Raw genomic sequence first — 6,440 nt, forward strand, 5'->3', positions numbered from 1 at the left:
TGTGCCTTTGTTTACATTCCTCATCCCGTGTCTGCCCCGCCTTCGTCTGCCCCTCCCTGTCTCCACACCTGTTCCTAATCGTGTCTCATTGTCTTTTGTATTTAACTGTGCCGCATTGCCTTGTGCAGCGCAGAATCAACTGTTGTCTTTGTCTGGTCTAGTCTGTGTTATGTTTCATGTTTCATGTTTCATGTTTCATGTTTCATGTTTATCGTTATTAAACCCTGTTATTTTTGCCATCCAGCGTTCGTGACACTCAGGCCCTATTTGATATATAGGACATGGAAACATCAGCATTACTCCACTTTGGGTGTGTCCCAATCCTCACACCCTATGCTCTATATAGTACATGTAAACATCAGCATTACTCCACTTTGGGTGTGTCCCAATCCTCACACCCTATTTGATATATAGGCCATGTAAACAACAGCGTTACTCCACTTTGGGCCTGTCCCAATCCACAGGCCCTATAGCTGCATGTGAACACAGTTTAGCAAATCCATTCAAACCTGTTGAAGTTCCATTTCGATCTGCACGGCTCTCTCCGCTATAGGCCCGGGCACTGCATACTCCATCTTCTTCACGTTCGGGTTCATGGTGTCCAGCGTCAACACCTTTTCATGATTTGCCATTGTTTCTCCAGCTGTAGTCCCTCTGACAGGAAGTGACAGTGTATGACAAAATAATTCTTTAGGTTAACATGGCAGAACCAACAAGCTACAGCTAGCTAGCTGGTTTATTAACAAAAAAACAAAACACACCACACTGTAAATAGCTAGCATTTAAATAATCGCATTACATCAACATTAAATTAGTCAGTCAAAATAGTTAGCTCCAGTTAATGTTACTAAATTCATGTTTCTGAATTTTTATGAATAAATCACATTGGATTAAAAAAAAAGCTTTTAATCTAATGATAGCATAAATAATAATAAAAATTGATTAAGCTATTGCTAGAAACTAAACTGCACATCAATTTACACCAGTCTCAAGGCAGTTCGTGACATAGGTCGCGAAATGTAATTTATTTGATTCGTGTTCGAAGAGACGAATTTCCCTTTTTTTCGTGTCACTCAGCACGACTTTTGATCTAATGTTTTTCAATAGGAAGCATCTTTGGTGTCTGCAGTACGTTTTACTTTCTGCTACTCGGAAGCATTGTTTTTGCTTATATGTTATTCATTTTTAAACTTTAAGCACTACATTACTCAAAATTTAACCAGGAGATTTTATCCTTGTTTTTATTGCTTTATATTCTGTACTGTCAGTATCAAGCACACTTTCGTGTTTATGTGTTGCAAAAAAAATGAGGAGATCATTCAAAGAAAATCGGCGGTGGGTCATTAGGTAGTTTTAGCTGACATCTTCAACATAGCAAAAGTAGATAAGGCTCACGGGTATTGTACTGTAGTATTTAGTTTAATCCTGAAAATTCTGTCCGATTTGACACACCAAATAGATGGATAAACGGCTTTTCTCAGAAAAGAAATCATAGTACAACGGTTATTACCCTACAGAATATAAAGCAATAAAAACAAGGATAAAATCTCCTGGTTAAATGTTGAGTAGTGTAGTGCTTATACAGAGCCGATCGGCCCTATACGCACACTACGCAAATTGCGTAGGGCCCAGCAATTTACGCAAGGCCCCGCCTCCCCTGCCTCATTTTACAGCGCGTGTTAACGTTTACTGTGTAGCATGGGTAGGGCTAAAAATGAGCTCAGCACCCCTACAGTTTTTATTAATATTTTAGTCCAGCGAGTCGCCGCCGCTGTGGAGTAGCCCAGGACCTGAGTGACTCGTCCATAGTCATAAATGGAGAGAAGTCGGTTACAATGTTCTTCCGCAAGACTCATGCAGTCCTGTTTATTAAGTGCTAGAGCGTGAAACATAAACAGCAGCGCGACAAATAAACTGCGTACCTTTGTAGTGTGTACGTGTGTCCCTGTTGGTAAAGTTTATCGTTAATTTGATACTCATTTTAACAATCGGGAGTCGTGTAAACATGATGTCAGGTGCGTCTTTTCTGGTCAGTCGTCATGGAAACACAAAGGCCTGGCATTTGGACCAGAGTGATGATAAACGACATATCACTGTATACCACCAGTATGTGTGAAAAGACTCACTGTGGCTTTTTAAATTAATTGCTATTCATTCCTAGATTTATATCTGTTATTTTTCACTTGTGGCTGACTATCAAACTAGACAATAAAAAAATGTTTAATGTTTTTCTTTTGCTGTATTTATTAATTCTTCACACACAAAGGATTTAACTCCTGAACTCCTAGCATTATACACTCTCTCTCTTTCTCTCTCTCTCTCTCTCTGTGTGTGTGTGTGTGTGTGTGTGTGTGTGTGTGTGTGTGTGTGTGTGTGTGTGTGTGTGTGTGTGTGAGCAATGGACATACGACAGTTCAGAAAAAAGACAGCATCAGGTGAGAGACTAGGGACAGTCCATAATGATCTTGTGAAAGGAATTTGTAATTTAATAAAAAGTTAAAAGCCCAATAATAATAATAATAATAATAATAATAATAATAATAATAATAATAATAATAATAATAATAATAAAGACATTTAAAATGACCCAGCTCTCTGTGCCCTCCTCTGTCTGTCAGTGGATCACCGGCTTTCTGACAGACAGGCAGCAGCTAGTGAAACTGGCTGCCCACCAGGTGCCCACCAGGGTTGCCGTCTGCACTGGTGCCCACCAGGGTTGTGCCCTCTCCCCACTGCTCTTCTCCCTGTACACGAATGACTGCACCTCTAATGACCCATCTGTCAAGCTCCTGAAGTTTGCAGACGACACCACACTGATCGGCCTCATTCTGGACGGCGAAGAGTCTGCTTACAGACTGGAGGTTGAGCGGCTGTCTGTCTGGTGCAGCCTTAGCAACCTGGAGCTGAACACGCTCAAGACAGTGGAGATGATAGTGGACTTCAGGAGAAACCCCCCTGCTCTCCCCCCACTCACCATTATGGACAGCATTGTTACAGCAGTGGAGTCATTCAGATTCCTGGGAACCACAATCTCCCAGGACCTGAAGTGGGACATTCACATTGACTCCATTGTGAAAAAGGCTCAGCAGAGGTTGTACGTCCTTCGTCAGCTGAAGAAGTTCAACCTGCCACAGGATCTGCTGAAACAGTTTTACACTGCCATCATTGAATCCTTCCTCTGCACCTCAGTGACTGTTTGGTTCAGCTCAGCTACCACATTCGACCTCAGAAGACTACAGAGGGTAGTCCGGACTGCTGAGCGAATCATTGGCACAACTCTCCCCACTCTCCAAGACCTGTACTTCTCCAGAGTGAGTAAAAGGGCAAAGTCAATCACTCTGGACCCCTCACATCCAGCACACTCCCTCTTTGAACTGTTGCCATCTGGTCGATGCTACAGAGCCCTGAGCTCCAGAATGACCAGACATAGGAACAGTTTCTTCCCTCAAGCAATCCATCTGATGAACAATTAACACCATGGAACACACAACACCTAATATTTGTATGTATACTATGTATACCTCAATTGCACATTTCATACTTGCACATCTGTACATACATACATACATATTGTCTAAATGTTTACTGTTTACTTCAATTGCACATTTCACAATTGCACATACAAATTGTATATACTGTATACCTCAATTGCACATTTCTCACACTTGCAAATTTGTACATACAAATTGTCTATATTTGTATATGTACATTTCATATGTATATTTCAACTGCACATTTCACATCTGTAAATGTGTACATACAATTTCGTCTATACTGTATATGTCATTCTGTTAGACTGTGGAGCTTCTGGCACTAAAACAAATTCCTCGCATGTGAAAACATGCCTGGCAATAAAGCTGATTCTGATTCTGATTGATCATTGTCATTAATCTGAGTGCTCTGTACTTCAACCAGCTCAATTTAGACATAAATCCTAATACAAGTGTGTGGGTGTGTGTACGGGTCGCTCAGCCTGCTTTTGTAACACGGGCGCTTCATTTTCACATTTTACTACATGGGTCCATAGAAATAGCTTATAGAAACACCTTTCCGACCAAAAAGACTATCAAAACAATACCGGAGTGGAACGACATTTGCTTTGTGAGAGCATCTTTAACATGAGGAGTTGTGAAGCACAGCACACACTTGAAAAAGGCGTGGTATTTGTAAAAAGTCAAGAAAAAAAAATACCAGGAAAAGCTCAGACATGTCCAAGACTCCCGAAGCCATGCTTCCATGAGCTTCCGTGATGTTTGGCAGCGAGTGGAAGCACATGCTGGTCTGGATAGTTTTAAAACTAGCCAGCACACACCGTACACTTCCAGGGTAGAGTATAGAGTTTCTACGATCGCACATATTCAAAGAAATCACACACCAATCCTGCAAGAACACACTCTGACCAGCTGAAGCTTCTTCAGGAACAACTGAAACCACTAGAGTTTCCAGACTGTACGAACTGTTAGCATGTGCTTTAACAGTCGAATGTTGAGTCATGAGGCTGTACATCTCAAGATAATGTTAATGCTGAATAATGCCGAAGCATGTACTTTTACTTCAAGACAGAAAAATCATGAGTCCTGGAAGGAAACGACGTTGCAGTGGGCTGCACCACAGCACTGGCACTGATTATTTTACTATAAGAGAAGTCTGAGATTTGTTTTAGTTCTTACAGAAACCCCTAAATCCAGAGCTTCGTTGTTAGTAGACTTGGGGCAAAGACACAATCCTGGAAATAGTTCAGATGTCAAATAAATCTTGCAAATTTGTGTGAGAAAAAAACAAAAGTAAATTATTCAGGTTTTGTTCTATTCTGTAGTAATTGCTGTAACATTTATTTTTGAAGGATGGTTTCAAAAATATATATTTTAATAATTGGATTCAATATTGAAATCAATATAAAACCAGCATCTTGCACACTTTGTACAGTTGCAGGTCCTAATGCTCATCAATTTCAATATGTAGCTTGAAACAGAGTCATTATCTGAAACAGGAACAGCTGTGAAGGAGCTTAAACCTTGCAAAAGAGCTGAACTCTGCTACTAAGGTGAGGTGGTGGAAGATGGTTTCATGTCACAGGCTCAAATGGCAAGCCTGAGCACATCAACAAGACACAAAGTAGTTCTACAATAATAGCAAGGGAGACCTTAAAGGCAGATATTTAAAAGCAGACTAGGGTTGTAACGTGTGCACTTCAAGATGTTGTGAAGAAACACAAAATAAATGGCAATGTTGGTGGGCCAAGTCCTGCCCTGTCCTGCAGCACCATCAGCAAAGAACTGGCAGAAACCAGTGGGAGCCAGGTACACACATCTACTGTCTGGAGACGTCTGGCCAGAAGTGACGTTCATGAAAGAATTGAGGCCAAAAAGCCACATCTCTGATTTGGAAACAAAGATACGAGGCTCAACTATGCACAAAAATATAGGAACTGCGCTACAGAAAAAGGCAGCAGATGCTCTGGACTGATGAGCCATAATCAGAAGTATTTAATTTAATTCAGAAACCTGAAGCTTCTCTAGCAGGAGACTCCAGGAGGATCAGGACCTGACTGAAAAACATATACTGAAACTTAAACCAGTTCAAAACGGAAACACAGAAATGTAGATAATATACAGAATTACACCAGCCATGCACAGGATATGACGACCAAACATGGTGTTTATGAAGGAAGTGAGGACAGAAGAAAGAAAGGAAAGTCAAGAAGGTCAAAAGCAGTGTGGAGCTAAAACTCCTGTATAGTTAAAAGTTCCTTTTAAACAAACTGCAACACACAGAAATAACCAAAACATTCACACAAACCTTTTTGTTAAATAATGCTAATGCTAATTAGACAAAGAACTAGATCTGAACATGCGTAGTGTCAGAAACTGGTTCACACACAAACCCATTAGCCCGGTGTTAATGATCACATACTCACACTACACTCTGTGATGAACACACTGAAAGTCACACAAAGTCAAAGACAGTCCCTGTCCGAGGAACAGACACCACCTTCAGCTGGGTGGAATGACATTTGACCTCTGTGACCTCAAAGAGTGCAGAAAGCCATTGAATGCTCCTCCCACCTCAAACCCCTCAAAACCATTTTAGGGTCCAAGGTCAGAGCAACGGTGAGGAGCTGAGGACAGAGCCATGTGCAAATCTGAGAGAGTGTGTGTGCGTGAGAAAGAGAGCAAGTGAATGTGTGTGTGTGTGTGTGTGTGTGTGTGTGTGAGTGAGAGAGAGAGAGAGAGAGAGAGAGAGAGAGAAAGAGAGAGAGAGAGAGAGAGAGAGAGAGACTGAGACTGTGTATGTGCTCATCGGAGTCTCGGGAAAAAAAACAACAATTGCTAAATATGCTTTTAAATAAATTGCAACTAAAAAGTGACGGAAATTAGATATTGAATAAAAGAAAATACAGGATTTAAATATCAGTGGAAAAAAATCACTAACTCACTCAG

Source organism: Tachysurus fulvidraco, chromosome 8, assembly GCF_022655615.1.
Source record: "Tachysurus fulvidraco isolate hzauxx_2018 chromosome 8, HZAU_PFXX_2.0, whole genome shotgun sequence".
In the NCBI taxonomy this organism is placed as follows: Eukaryota; Metazoa; Chordata; class Actinopteri; order Siluriformes; family Bagridae; genus Tachysurus; species Tachysurus fulvidraco.